The sequence below is a fragment of the Natator depressus genome, chromosome 2, assembly GCF_965152275.1.
Source record: "Natator depressus isolate rNatDep1 chromosome 2, rNatDep2.hap1, whole genome shotgun sequence".
Classification (NCBI taxonomy): domain Eukaryota; kingdom Metazoa; phylum Chordata; order Testudines; family Cheloniidae; genus Natator; species Natator depressus.
Window position 1 is genome coordinate 118,600,666 of NC_134235.1, and position 15,006 is coordinate 118,615,671.

The 15,006-nt window shown below is 42.5% G+C and overlaps 1 pseudogene; it reads right to left on the reverse strand.

Moving 5' to 3' along the window:
• Positions 1–892: 892 nt before the first annotated feature.
• On the reverse strand, positions 893–11,631 carry LOC141981531 (serpin B3-like; annotated as a pseudogene).
• Positions 11,632–15,006: the final 3,375 nt, after the last annotated feature.

Below are 15,006 nucleotides of genomic sequence, written 5' to 3' on the forward strand. Positions count from 1 at the left end.
CTGCCTTCCTCCCTGGTAGTCCTACTCACTTCAGCAGGATTCCTTATGAAGTAAACACAGCTCTCTGTGAGTACAGGTGTACTTTAAATGAATCATTACACAAAGTTCTGTATTAATTTAGTTTAAATTAATCATTACACAAAATTCTGTATGAATATGCCTAATAAGGAATCTATTAATCAAAAAACATTTCCGGGCTATATTTTTGTCTGTATTGTTACAGACATACTTGCTGATAGATATTTTGAAATTAATTACCAAAATAATTGAAACTGGCATGATTATTTTGTGTTATTTTCCCAAATTAAAAAGAAGAATTTTGCAGAATTTTAAAATATTGTGCACAGAGTTTTTAATTTTTTTGGCACAGAATTCCTCCAGGAGTAGTAAAGGTGGCAGAAGGGCAATAACAATAACTGTGAAAACAATGAGCGTGATTATTCACCTGTTACATTGCTACAACTCAGGGCCAGGTTCTCCACTGCAAGAGTTTGGTCAAGGCTTGTGTTGATACCTATTCAGTTCAGGATGATTAATAAAATTCATAGTTCTTTATTTCACTACTAGTTAGCAAAGCTTTGGTCAAGGAGACTCCTAGTGATTTGGGACTTTGCAGAGGTGCCCTTCCTCAGGTGCTGAGAGAGTGGGACATTCTTTAAGTAGGAACGAGAAGCAAGTTTGCGGGGGAGGGAAACAGCAGACAAGGTAGGACTGTGGTGCTAGTATCACAGTCCTGCTATGAGTATCGTGTGCATTTTCACCCATAACTATGGAGTCACTATCTAGCTAGAGTGCAAGGAAAAGAGAAAATGAAGAGAATAACATTTCTGTTGTATTTTCTGTACTATAATTCTGTGGCCCAGGATCTCGTGGGTTAATTAGAGATTTCCCTTTAAGGAGAAGAGACTCTACCATAGAAGAGAATGCATTTGGTTTTTTGGTGTCTGATGAAGAAGAGGAAAGGGTGATCAGCCACAAACTGTACAGGTATTCTTAATGAGGATCCACTTGTGCCAATTTCAGTTGCAGCTGCTGCCACAGTGCCCTCTTCATTGACCTCTGCATAAGCCTTATGGAAAACCTGACTTATAGACAGGCCATCTGTTTTTGCCATTCCAGATAAATCTGATACTCCTGGGCGAAACACATCGGTCATTCCTAAAGCTTCTAAATATTTCTTAAGTTGAGCGCTTGTCTCGATTTTGAACTGAGGAAGAGACACCTCCACTTCATCTTCTTTCAAATGGTCGGGGCTAATCCAAGTTGTTAATTTCTCATAAGTAAGTTCCTTTTCCAGCTACAGGTATAAAGATACATGGGAATCAGAATCTTGTGGTTATGCGTCAAAATCAACAAGACACGCAACTGTGTGAGAAATTGGAAAAAATGATTTTTCATTCACACTGTGGTAGCCACATCAGGCATGATTCTTACAATACTACTGGGCTCAGTAGCATGACGTACACTAACAGTATGTCTACAAAGGAATTAAAACCCCACAGCTGGCCCGTCTCAGCTGACTCGGGCTACATGGCTGAAAAATTGCTGTGTGGACATTTGGACGCAGGCTGGAGCCCAACCTCTGGGACCCTCCACCCTCACAGAGTCCTAGAACTCAGGCTCCAGCCTAAGCCTGAACGTGTACACCACAATTTTTAGCCCCTCAGCCGCAGGGCTTTTATCTCCAGGTAGCTGTACAGCTGTAAAGATTTCCAAATAAGTGTTTGTCCAGTGTTGATTATAGAATCTTGTTTTCTTTTTTTTAATGTAAATATAATGACCACAATGCTGGGTCAACAGTGGGAGTCAATGGTGAAACTTTTAACTTCAGTGCTCAGACCTCTACCATTAAAGCTAAAGGACTTGATCCTGCACCAGTGAAGTCAATGGGTGTTTTGCAATTAAATTGTATGGGAGAAGGGTTAGGGAGATGGATCAGATGTTAAGTCTGGCAGCAATATGTGGCAGACAGCCTCTGTGGATCTGCCGATGCGTTACCTATATTGTTTGCATTTATTATTCATTCATTTTTAGACGAGTCTGTGCAGGTATTAACTGTTTAGAAAGGTTGATAATACAAAAATGGAGCAATTAATTACATTGTCACTGTGCCCTATTTGGAGAATAAAAAGGCTGGCTCGTTGTTTGTTTCCTGAAAATTCAATAGACACAGGAACAGCATAAGCAGCCTGCCTTCAGATTTACTATTCAACATGCTGCATACTCTGCAACAAGGAGGAGGAAAGGTAATTTTCTTCTATACTGCCTGTCCAGGTGGTCAGAGATATATTGCCATGTTCATATTCTGGTTATAAGGTTATCATCTCATCATAGGTAACTTTACCTGTGTTAGACCCGTGTAGTCTTTTGGCAGCAGTATATACATACTCAGGTCATCACCCTTGTACGGGAGTTCAAGCACCTGACAATCATGCTCCTCTATTGTAGCTATTTTATACTCGCCCATTTTGTACATCATCTGCACAGGTTTGCTTGTAGTCTGAAAGCAATGACAATTAGTAACAAATGAAATTCATACAATATATCCTCCTGTATTTACATGTTTTTCCTGGTATTACATCTTCACTTGGACCCAAATGCTGCAGTGATTGTTTAGGGCCAGATTAGCACCTTCTAAACAAAGGTGTATATAGTCCCCTTGAATCTCTTCAAGCATCTCACAACAGGTTCATCTCTATCTTGGACTCAAGGGAAAGGGGTCAGTGAGGCATCGGGGGAGGGAGGACTGGGAAATCCCATAAAGCCCATCCCCATGATCCAGGATTCCACCATGTTGCTTCTCCCCTGCCCCTTTAAAGCTAAGATACCATTTATCATCTCCCTGTGTCTGCACTCAGGTGCACCCACCCCACGACGAATAGGTTTAGAAGAACAGTTAATGCTATTTCCTTGGACCAACACTTTCAGTAGTTGCCACTGATAGTGTGTGCCTCACAGTTAGGTTGTCGAGCTTGAGAACCATGCTAAGGACATTAAAGCTACAGGCTTTCCATCTTCTGTTTAATTTAAATTTCAATATAATAGCATGTTCTTAGGTCAAGTTGACCCAGAAATTTACAAAACCTAAAAGCAACAGACATCCACAAAACAATTTCATGGAAACAAATTCCACTAGGAACAATTTTCCTTTAGCTAAACAAATGTTTCCCTCGCAACGTTGCCAACCTATTTTTGCTACATTGTGCTAATGTGTGACCAACAGAAGGTGAAATGGAACTGAAGCAATACGAAGCTGGCTACTCTACATTCATTGCCCACCCAACATGGGGGGATCGGGGTGGGGGGAGTAGCACTGGGACAATGTGCAGAATGTCACCTAAAAAAACCCACTTTCAGTATTCAACCTTAATGAGGAGAGCGCTCAATCTGGTGACAGAATGTGGAAACCGAACACAGACTAAATGGATCGCTTGGTGGCTGTCATTGTAGATGTGGCAGCAGAACAGCTCATTGTAGGTCTGAATACAATGGAAACCAGTTAAGGGTCTATGAAGAAAATGATTAGAGGCCAGACTGTGGACTGCTCCAAATTAGGGGTGTAGTGGGGGAAGGTACAAGAAGCACCCTTATGCTAGGCCTCTGCTCAGGGGCCAGTCGGTCTTTGCTCACATGAGTGCAAATCTTTACAAGGGTAGTAAACCTAACTGCACCCGCAACCCCAAAGGGGAAGGGGAAAAAGCAGGGCTTTGTCCTGAGCACTTCCACTCCTGAATGAAGAGCTGACAGGCCACAGCTTCTTATACACTGACTTCCCCTGTGCCCCAAGTGGCTTTGTGAGGCATTGTACATGTGTCAGGCATGATGCACTCTCCTAGCAGAAGCTTTGGGAAACAGCTCCCTCTCCACCCACAGAGCTGGTCTCCAGGCAGAGGGCCACATCCCATGGTAGCTCCCCATTTTCTGCCAAGCGTGTAAAACAATAGAAGCAATGATGTGATATGTGTATTTCTGTACTCTACCTTATTAATCTGAAAAGCTCTTTCTTTGGTGTTTTTTCTGTTAAATTCCACTTCCCATTGCCCTTTGAAGTAGACAGCATTCACGAGGACTAACTTAGTACCAGAAGAAACAGTGCCTGGGGCAAGGAGGTTCTTGATTTTACCTTAAAAAAATGGAGGCAAATTATTTCATTTTGGCAGTTCAGTAACTCTAGTTCCATTTATCTGTTGTAATAACATTGATGTACAGTGCATCTATGTACCTGGGTGTAAGAATATACACATGACCCTGGACACACATGAAAGATATTAGACTGACAGGCCTAAGAGGCTGAAGTTTTCTATCTATTCGCAGAACAAGTGCAACACAAGCAGCATCTTAGTCGCTTCCCCACACTGATGTGCTTCAAGTGAATAATGGAGAATAGATGCCATCTCCTAAAATGGCCATTTTATTCTTTTTCTGCTGACTAGTCTTGGATCCAAGTCAATTTTAAGTAGTGTGCTGTCATCTACCTTATCTGTAGATTTCAAAGTAGCAGCTGTGTTAGTCTGTATTCGCAAAAAGAAAAGGAGTACTTTTGGCACCTTAGAGACTAACAAATTTATTTGAGCATAAGCTTTCGTGAGCTACAGCTCACTTCACTGAATGCATCCGATGAAGTGAGCTGTAGCTCACGAAAGCTTATGCTCAAATAAATTTGTTAGTGTCTAAGGTGCCACAAGTCCTCCTTTTCTTTTTGCTTCTCTGTGGAGGAGCTCATAAATCAAGGTACTTTTTGAAGGTTCCCTCTCCTTGCCCCAATACCTCTTGCATCTGACTGAATAATTCCTTAAACTCCATGCAGTCAACCACACTGGTGGTCTCATCCAGCACCCACTGAAGTTGTCAGAAGAATTCCTATTGATTTCAATGGGTGTTGTACTAGGTCCAGAGTCTGCTGGCTACTCTGTTCTCCTCAAATATGTTTTCTCTGTGGGAATTAATGATCCATCTTCAGGTCACTCAGGTGGTCAAATTGCTCAGAGCTGCCACTGCATACTGGGCATGCTCCAATTATGACAAAATAGTTTTCTCCTCCAGGTTTTTAAGCACCTTGTACACTTTACCTCATTGTTTTTTTTATTAAATATCAAGAAACAGCAGCCAATGGCTGACTTGTCCTTACGGTTTGTAAAGGTTTCAACCCACAAATTTATCTGCTCCCTGGTTTCCTCTGCAGCATTCAGAAAATCAGCTGGTTTCAATTCAGCCTGGTATAACTTTTGGATGCAGGACAGGTATTGCTGTACAGTAAGAGAGAAGATCAGAAGAATATATCAGAAAACAGGTCTCTTTTTAGGCTGTCTCCTGAATAGAATAAAATGTCGCTGTTTTTTAGTTCTGCAACACTGCAAGAAATATACAAAATATTCAAAGTGTGTTTGTACATGCTAGAGACAGTGTGGGGACGAGCAGAAGGAACTGGACCAGATTGGTAGAGCGTAGATACAGGGCCACATAGGTTTGGACAGTTTACATAAAAGAGTCAAACACTGAACCTTTTTGAAGTTCCGCCAGCTGATTGACTCTGTCACAGACTCATTGTATGACCTTGAGAGAGTCATTTAATCTTTGTGTCTCAGTTCCCCATCTGTGAAATAAGGATAGTGATACTGCTTTTCTCCTACCCCTGTGTCTGTCCTGTCTATTTATATTGTAAGTTGTGGGGAAGGGACTGTCTTTTACTATGTTTCTACAGCATTCTAGCAGAACAGGGCCCTGACCCTGGTCGGGGCCAGTGGTGAGCTGGAGCCGGTTCGCACCGGTTCACTAGAACCGGTTGTTAAATTTAGAAGCCCTTTTAGAACCGGTTGTTCCGCGAGAGGCAACCGGTTCTAAAAGGGCTTCTAAATTTAACCAGCCAAAAGTGGCGCCTTAGGCGCCGACTCCACGGGTGCTCCAGCCCTGGAGCACCCAAGGGGAAAATTTGGTGAGTGCAGAGCACCCACCGGCAGCTCCCCGGCCCCAGCTCACCTCCGCTCCGCCTCCACCTCCTCCCCTGATCGCGCCGCCCCATTCTGCTTCTCCGCCCCCCCAGGCTTCCCACGAATCAGCTGTTCGTGCGGGAAGCCGGGGTGGGCTGAGAAGCAAGCAGCGGCTTCCCGCTCAGGCCCAGGGAGGTGGAGCTGAGCTCCGGCGGGGGGGGAGCGCGAGGAGGGCCACCCGTGCCACAGCAGGTAACCTGTGGGGGTGGGGGCTCACCTCCGCCACCCTCGGCCTGAGTGGGAAGCCGCGGCCTGCTTCTCTGCCTTCCCTGGCTTCCCGCCAAACCACTGATTTGCGGGAAGCCGGTGGGGGCGCGGAGAAGCAGAGCGGGGCGGTGGGTTCAGGGGAGGAGGCGGAGCGGAGGTGAGCTGGGGCCGGGCGGGGAGCTGCCGGTGGGTGCTCTGCACCCACCAATTTTTCCCCTTGGTGCTCCACCCCGGAGCACCCAGGGAGTCAGTGCCTAAGGCACCACTTTTGATGTGATCAGTGGTGGGAGCGGTAGCTCCCCCTGCTCCCCTCCTAGCTACGCTCCCCCCCACAGGAGGGAGCCAGCCGGACCTGCTGGATGCTTCCTGGGAGCTGCCCCAGGTAAGCACCGCTGGGACTCCCCACCTTGCCCTCTGGCAGGTGCCTCTGGCTCTTAGGGGTGGGATGGGCACCCACTACAGTGGCCCATGAGACCCTCCTGCCCGGTTCTGGGGGCAGTCAGGGGACAGGGGAGGGGGTTGGATGGGGCAGGAGTCCCGGAGGGTGGGGGTGGGCAACAACCCCCTTGTGGGGTGAGGAGGGAACCCGTTGTTAAGATTTTGGCAGCTCATCACTGGTTGGGGCCCCTATGTTATACTACTCATCACAAATGATAATGACTACTCCCCAGACTTCTCACTACTGCTGTGGTGAGGCTGGTGTTTGCTTTTCCATGTGATCTTGTTATGTAAGGCTGATTTACTCTCTGTTTTTTAGATGCAATAAACATATACAGCCCCCTGGCAACCTAGCCACTTTAGCAGGCATTTAGAGAACATCAGGTTCTGGTTACACAATGGAAGGTGGACCTAGGTCGCTCTTGAATAACCAGAATATCTGGTTGTCACAGGTCCTCTCGTGGTCCTTAAATGGCTGCTTATGCCCTAAAGGACTGGGGGACCATTTTCAAGTAGGCTACTTCCTACTCCCATTCAGAGGAAAGATCTGATAGATGCGCCTCCTCTTGCAGCAACCAATCCTTAGGTCTTTCAAGTTTACTTTCCATCCTGGGTAGACTGCGGAACAGGAGAAACTGGTGGAACAGGACCCACTACAGGTCTTTCTGTTAGTTCTACAGGTAGAACCCTGAATTTATCTTGGAAGTAGAAACCAATATATACTGTCTGGCCACTTCTGTCGCTGTCTAACTTAGTGTGTCCTTGACTGTATATTTATATGTAATTCATGAGTGTTTTGAAGCACTGTCCTGTAATGTTTCTTTTTCCCCACCAGCCAAAATAACTGAAGATGACTGCAATGGTGCTGCCACATAAAATTTAAAACTAGAAGCAAATTTTGAAAGCTGATTTTGTGAATAATTTTTGGGCCTATGAAATTTCACACAAATGAAATGGTGAGGCCTTGTAAATAATGTGAAATAAATTGGTTAAAAATGTAGCATGAAACCCCAGAACATAGCTAGCAATTTTATTGAATTTCCATGAGCCAGAATTCATAATTCTAGCTCACTTTTCTATCATTGTATTACTTCTAGAGTGCTAACAAGAGTAAAAAGCATTAAAATCTTAATTTTGTCAATGAAATAAACAAATACAACTCTGAATATATATCTGAGTATCTGGTGCCATGATTAAACAGTTACTTTTTTGACTATAGCAACCCTCTAAACTTTATTTTGCTGTTGATGTACTGAAGTAATTATTTAAGTAATAGTTACAAAGCTGAAGACAAACCTGGGTAACAATAATGTACTGTATAAAACAGCTTTTCAGGGTGAGGTTTACATAACGCTGTCTCTTTGTTATATTTTTGTACAGTGTCTAGCCCAGGGAGATCCTGGCCTGTAGGCACTACCACAATATAAATAGTAATAGTAAACACTTAGAAATTTTGCTTTCAGTGCTGTTCAAGACACCTAATTACAGTTAGGTTATAATGCTCTATGACCAGGGGAGAAATGAGCAGAGCCTGTAACTAAGGCCTTAGATTGAAGTTATCTTAAATATTCCATTCCGGAACCACTTTATTTTAAGATGATTAGCTGTTCTGCCCTACTGTTCAGTACCTCCATGGGATCAACTCCACCCCTTGTCTAAGTGGACACAACTCACTGTGTAAACCCAGGACAAACAGCTACAAAAAAGGGAGGAGTAGTAATTAGTCCCAGGGGATTAAAAGGCCTCTCCCTGTCCACTGAGGAGAACCATAGGGAAATAAGGTTCAGCTGGAAAAGGGGTTGCTAGAGAACTAATTAGGTTCAGCTGGCTCCAACTGCTGGAGACCTTTTTTTTTGCTTTTTCTTTCTTTTTTTTTTTTTTTTTTAACCCTCCTCGGGGTAGAAGTAGGGGGAGGAGGTGAGAGAGTGAGAGAAGCAGGGAAGCTGCCAGTAGAACAAGGGCAGCAAGACACAGAACCCTTCCAGGAAGGGAGGCTGCACTCCCTGCCCAGAAGGGAGGGAAAGTAAGCACCAGGGACTGATCAGGGAAAGGACTGACCAGACCCTGTGCTACCTGTAAGGATTTGCCTTGCCCAAGCCAGTGTCTCCCAGGCTAAAAAGGACTGAGTCTGCTCAGGAGAACAAGGTACGTTGCCACATCACATACAAGTCAGCAGGAAATGGGACCTCAGCTGAACTAAGCCTATGTTGTTCATCTCTATCTGTCCTACAATGTCACAGGCCATTAATGTGAATCCCCAGTGCAACTCACCTGAAGAAAATTGAATGTCTTTTCTCCATACAGTCTGTTGGCATTAGCCAGTTTGTAAGAAGTGGTAGGTTTGTTGATTGCGGAGAAGATGTCATTAAACTGGGAATGAATCCCTCCAGATATATCACACTGATCATCAGGAACCTTGAAATAACACAAAGCTGCTGTAGTTTATTTCTGACTGAAGAAGGCTGAGAGTAACAGAGACACTGGTTTTTTTAAAATAATTGTTCTCCTATTAAACCATTCAGACTCAATAACTTAACTGGCTTTGCCTTCTCTGACTTGTTCTTGTTCCTGATAATCTGGAGATCTATGGAGCAAAAGTCCTATTATAAGGACTAAGTAATCTGTGGCTCTTTTGGGATTTTCCACTTGTTACTTATGGAGCACTACACATGCAAATTTGTTGAACAATTAAAAATGTTCAGGGTAGTACAGTTGCAAATGCTTTCTGTATGTCTGAGTTATACATGCACATGTGCTCATGATCATGGTAGGTAGGAGCTCACGGAAATAGCAAGATGCAAACTGAACTGATCACTTCTGAATGCCCCAGATCAAGCATATAATTGAACGGCATTTTCAATAAAAAAAAAACCCTAAACCTTACTCTTTGCTATCTTGTGTACATTTTTATCCTTCTCCCTTTACCTTCTGTCACCCACCATCACAGCATTCCCCCCCATTTTTATATTATAATTCTAATCTGCCAATTTGGGGAATTTGAATCTAAATTCCAAAGTTTGTCCAGCTCCAACATTTGTTCTAAGATACCGGCAGCTGGGGAGGAAGAGGTAGTCTGTGACTACCTCTGAATTGTCATCCCTTCTTGTTGCTTCAGAAGAGCTTCCTGTTCCTGGATTTTCATTTTCTCTAAGTTCAATGAAGCGAAGAACCTGAGGTGGAAATGTAACATTGCAACAGTCATACTCTGTATTGATTTACTTATGACAAAATGTGAAACAGAACTTGTCACGAGAAAATTCAGTTGTCTGTCTTACCTCCTGTCCTTTCTTCTGGAGATAGACATCATGATGTCAAAAGGCAGGTGTTCTCAACTTTTATCACTGGACGCCCCAGTCCATCCATTGACATCAAAATCAGTAAGCCATTTAGTGAATACTACTTAAAATCTCTAGAAGGGAGAGCTATATTTCTATGACTGTGGAACTCACTTTCTATTTCTTCCCATAATATTCAGTTTTTACACCTTGCAATAGGGCAATAAATTCAGCAGGCATGCAGCGATCTGCAATAGTGGATCCTATCGCAGGATTGGGACTTGGATAAAAGCTTATTTTTTACAAAACCTAAATTTAAGGAACAGTCTCAAAACCAATGGAAGTGCTTTCAGAGTTTGCTAGGTTTAATTCCAACAAATGTAGTGTTTGTTTGTCAAATGTAGAGTTAGCTCCCACCCATATTTAAGCAGACAGGAGTTTTGCCATTGACTAGCATTGGAACCTGGTTTTTTTGTTTGTTTGTTTTTTTTAAATTTCATTCCTCTCATGTACAGATCCCTTTACAGCTGCTAACTGTATTGGGTCACATGTCTAGCCTTCACAGCAAAATATCTATCTGGAAGTTCTAATAATGACAGCTGTATTCAAAGACTGAAGCCACATGATTCTTGATTAGTACTAACTCCTGTGCAATGCAAGCTTGAGAAATTCAAACCCATTTCTAATGAAAAATGTGACTCATACAGGCTCATGGGATCCAAAATACGTTACTACTTTTGCCAAACTAGATATTCAAATTATTTTTTATAACTACGACCAAACTTGTGACACTTCAGCGTTAATAAATCTGACGCTCAGCACGTTCAGCGTAAGCAACTGAAAAGGACCCTGCATCTGAGATACACAGATTTATGAAATAACCATTTAGGCTATATCTCTCTCTTTTGGTATAATGCACAACACAGAAATGTCACCAAGCAGTATGAGTAAAATGAAGATGAGGGGCCAGAAATTGCAAATATTGAAGCAATGTTTCTCTAGGTTTTATCTGAGATGACCTCTTCTGCTGGGGCTGAGCTTTTGGCCAAGAGGCTCAAACATCCCTATGGGCCAAAATAGACCAACCTCAGCAGAGGGTAAGTGAAGCTGCAACAGGCCAGAGTCTTACAAACAATAATACACCCAAGTACCATTATGCACTACTCATGCATGTAATGACACACACTTATGGAATGGTTGCAAGATCAGGGCTTGAGGGGGGGAAATCTCTTGTTCTTGGGCTGGAAATGTTATTTCCAGTTCACAATTATGTTCTCAACCTGCATCTTCTGCCAGGCACACTTTCAACGGCATAAAGTTAAATCCCATTCAATATAGAAGTGCCTTTCGACCTTAACTAGGGCAATTGCTGCTTGTGCTGGCTATATTACCCATGGAAAAGGAAACTGCTCTGAGTTACAATGAAAGAAAAGCCTTGAGGCGCTCAGGTGACATTGCACGTGGGAATGGTCTGCCATTGTTGAACAAAAATGCAGGTATAAAACAAACGACTTATTGATGCCTACCTTTTGTATCTGGGTGGCAGTATTACCTCTGGCCCCAAGAAGGACCATGCCCAGGGCACCTGAGATACTCAGAGGAGAATAGATGATATTGTCAGATGGAAAATCTTTGTTCAGTACTTTGAAAAAGTCAAGGCAAAATTTTGTAGTTGCTTCACTGATGGAGTTCATTGTGAAAATGAAAAGCTGCTGAGGAAAAACATAAATCAAATCAATAGAGTTCAACAGTCTCTTTTCTCAACCTCTTACTGCATCAGATGTTTTCAGTGGCTTTCTTGCTAGTTATACACTCTTGTCTAGCTTCAGAGTGGAAATGGGCATAAGTTTTGGGAACTTTGTGATACAGACTTTTAAAAAAAAGAATTCCCATTAAGAAAACAGACTCATCTCCAATTCTCCACTCAGGAAATTGAGACTATCCTTTTTCTTCCTTTTCTGCGGCTAATGTACAATGCTACAAGGAGTAAAATCTTCTACCCACACTGTTTCTTAGAGCAATGAAACCCACTGATGCATCTCCCCATCTGACTTCAGGGGAGTTACTCATGATTTACAGCAGTCTGAGTTCAAAATCAGCCTTCCTGAGAGGGATTATGGGATGCTCCACTTTCTGTTTGTATATGATCAGGGCCACACTAGGCTCTCTTTTGCACCCAGTTATAGCTAGAGCAACTTCAGAGGAGTGAATCCAGATAGACACAGGTGTAAATGAGAGCCTAATTTGACCCCTGGTATCTAGGTAACAACAACAGACAATGGGTAGAAAATGATTTGATTAATATGTGATAAGGTATCACTGAATCAGCTTATTCTGTTATAAAAGAAATATACACTATGTAAGATGTGTGAACATCTATGTATTGCAATACATTTTGCAACTGGGATTGACTGAGAGGAAGATTATACTCTAATCCATCTCCATTAACTCTGAAAAGGGATACCCTTGATTTCTTCCCAGGGAGGTATTCCAAGACTTTCACAAATAGATAAAAAGACACAGGTGAAGTTTTTCTGACACATAGTTTATCTGTTAAAAAAATGTAATCTTGGTCAACCTGAAACTAGTCACGAATTTGACACAAATTTACCAAAGAGTTTGGACCAAAAAAACATTTTCAGGTTAGATTTGTTAAGTGGCTGGTGCTGTGCTCCTTGTGCCCCCCCCCCCTTTTATCTTTAGCCCAGTAAACAGGAGGTGGAAATGTCCCATATAACTTCTGCCCAAAGGTTAGGGCATACACCTGGGATGTGGGAGACCGAGGTTCAGTTCGCCCCGCTGCCTAATTTGGAACAGTGAGTTGAATTTGAATCTCTCATTGCTCAGGAGAATCCCGTGAGGCCTAGGCTATCAGGTAGTCTTCAGTGAGTCTCTTCCACTGAAGCTTCTCCACTTAATATAAATTAGTCATTGGAGCAGGGACTTGAATGTGGGTCTCCCTCATCTTAGGTGAGATTCTTCACTATGCAAATGGATGATCCTCGTGGCTTTCCCCTTCCAAATTCTAATCCACTGTTGTTCCTCGGAAATTGTGTTATATAACATCACCTTTCATTTTGTAAGCAAGACGTGAGAAATAATTTTTCCACTCTACTCACCACTGATAAGGCCCTTACTGGAGTACTGTGTCCAGTTCTGGGCACCACAATTGGGAAAGATGTGAACAAATTGGAGAAAGTCCAGAGAAGAGCCAAAAAAAAAAAAAAAGTAAAAGTCTAGAAAACATGACCTATGAGGAAAGATTGAAAAAGTTGGGTTGTTTAGTCTGGAGAAGAGAAGACTGAAGGGGGATATGACCACAGTCTTCAAGTACATAAAAGGTTGTTCTAACAAGGAAAGTGATAAATTTTTCTTCTTAGTCACTGGGGACAGGATAAGAAGTAATGGACTTAAATCGCAGCAAGGGATATTTAGATTTGACATTAGAAAAAACTTCCTAATTGCAAGGGAGAGAAGGTGGGTGAGGTATCTTCTATTATTGGACCAACTTTTATTGGCGAGAAAGACAGGCTTTCGAGCCACACAGAGCTCTTCTTCGTGACTGGGAAAGGTTCTCTCAGGGTCACAGCAAAATGCAAGGAGGAACAGATCATGGACTGACACCCCATCACTGGAAGTTTTTAAGAACAGGTTAGACAAACACTTGTCAGGAATGATCTAGATAATACTTAGTCCTGCCTCAGTGCAGGAGACTGGACTAGATGACCTGTTCAGTCCTCCATTCCAGTCCTCCATTCCTATGATTCTGTGATTTTCTTACTTAAATATTTCATTTCCATCTCTCAGACTCTTTTCAAAAATATGCACAGATTTACTGACGTCTGAGGTTCAGAAGAGAAGTTTGTGTGTTATTGTTAATGCAAAATGCTTTGTTATGGAACAAGTAAGAAAATTGCTGAGAATTTCTTTTCCTAATCATTAATAGCTGGCAAATTGCACATTTCACAAGAGCTGATGATTATAGGTAGCAATGTGATATGCTTTGGAAAGTGGTGACACCTGCAACAATTTATGTAAATCCTGCAAGCCAAATTTTGCTCTTACACTGATATAAATGCATTGTAACTTACCTTAAACCAACAGGATCTGTGGGGATCAGGCCTTCTGAAAAGCAGGCTGTTTATTTAGGTATCTAAATCTGGGTTTAAATGATTACTTTTAGGCATCCACATCTGAAAATTTTGCCAAAGTGACTTGCCCACAGTCACACAGGCAGGAATAGACTCCTGAGCCCCAGCCTTGCACCTTTAACACACAATCCTCTGTGAATGTAAAATTCTGGAGAAGCTGGACTAATCTGTATAAATCTAAAAAGGATTGAGTATAGCGAAAGGATTTACAAAACTTCCCTTCACCAATTATAACAGTAACTAAAACGTTAACCTTAAATGGAAGAAAAGCTTACCTGGTCATCAGAGATGAAGTTTGAAGCTTGCTAGATTATGGTGGGGTATCTTGCAAAGTTTTGGGATATAAAGCATTTGCAACACCCACTGGCATTATCATATATGCAAAATTATTGCTTTTTATGTCCAAATGGTTGCTTAAAGGTAACTTTCATAACTAATTAGAATGCAATCCATAGAATAACTTTTATCATTCAGAAAATGTAATTACCATCCTTGTATAATGTGTGTGGACTCCAGGAAAGATAAGACACTAGGAGTCAGATTCTACCCCCCTTTGCTGTATATTTGCATTGATCCTCCAACACAGAGCTGCCCTAAATATGGTGGATTCAGCCCCCTTGGGAATCCTTCTCCACAGAGGGGTCCTCCACTGCCATAGAGCCACTCGAGCCAAGAGTAATGAATAGAGTGTGGGTAGTGAAAAGGGAACATGCATAACTTTATTCATGTAAGAAAGTCCATTGAATTCACATTTGTTTTTGATTCCTGGAGTAGTAGTTCTTGATTTTTGTTTTTGGGGGCCAAGAAGGACCCTTCCTCAATGTACTGGTTAACTATTGTTTTCTCCTTCAGTCCGCCGCACTTCCTTACTACCCTGATATCTGTTATAGGAAGCACAGCGCTGCCAAAGACCCATAGATTTCCCAAATGACATGTGTTTGATTGACC